Genomic DNA, 974 nt, shown 5'->3' with positions numbered 1-974 from the left:
GCTAAGACATAGTGTCTTCTGGACATAACACAGACTCTGTGCTTGTGAACTAGCTACAGCTACAGTTAACTGCACAATACTGAACCTTCATCACTACATCATACTTGGGGCATGAGCTTAGGATGCCCCTCAAGGTGGGACTATGAGCAGTTAATGGATACAAGGGAAGAGGGGTGTCATTTTCTTCAGTGGTGTAGCCACTGGTAAGTTGTTCATGTTCCAGGAGATAACACCCAATCCATGCTCATACAGGCAGAGTTTACTCATAAGTAAACTCAGTGGTTCCAAAAACAAAAGACATCAAAGTTGTAGAGGGCTTGTTAAAAAGAAGGGTTTCAGTGGGAGAGATAGGGTGGGAAAAGGAAAATAAAAAGTGAAAATGACCACGAATCAGGGTCCAAGGAGACAGCTCATCAGATAAAGGTTCTTGCTGCCCAACCTGATGACGGGCACCCAAACTCTATGCCTCACACAATGGGGGAGAAAACTGACTCCACAAAAGTGCCCTCTGTCCCCCGCCACACACACACACAGACACATACGCACGCACGCACACGCACACACACACCCCACATGGGGTTTCTCTCTGTATGCTGTGAATATGTTTTATTACCACTAGATAATAAAGAAGCTGCTTTGGTCTATGGCAGGGCAAAGTAAAGGCAGGTGGGAAATCCAAACTGAGACAGAGAGAGAGAGAGAGAAAGTAAGCAGAGTCAAGGAGATGCCATGTAGCTGCCAAAGAAGAAAGATGCCAGAACCTTACCCGGTAAGCCACAGCCTCATGGCAATACACAGATTAATAGAAATGGGTTAATTTAAGATTTAAGAGCTAGCTAGAAATATGCCTGAGCTGTTGGTCGAACAGTGTTTTAATTAATATAGTTTTGTGTGATTATTCGAGTCTGGGTGGCAGGGGTAACGAGAAAGCTGTCTCTGTTTACATGCACTTAAATAAATGCTCTAAAAAAGAA

This window comes from Arvicola amphibius, chromosome 11 (assembly GCF_903992535.2).
Source record: "Arvicola amphibius chromosome 11, mArvAmp1.2, whole genome shotgun sequence".
Taxonomy (NCBI): Eukaryota; Metazoa; Chordata; class Mammalia; order Rodentia; family Cricetidae; genus Arvicola; species Arvicola amphibius.
Note: the sequence above shows the minus strand (reverse complement) of the source record.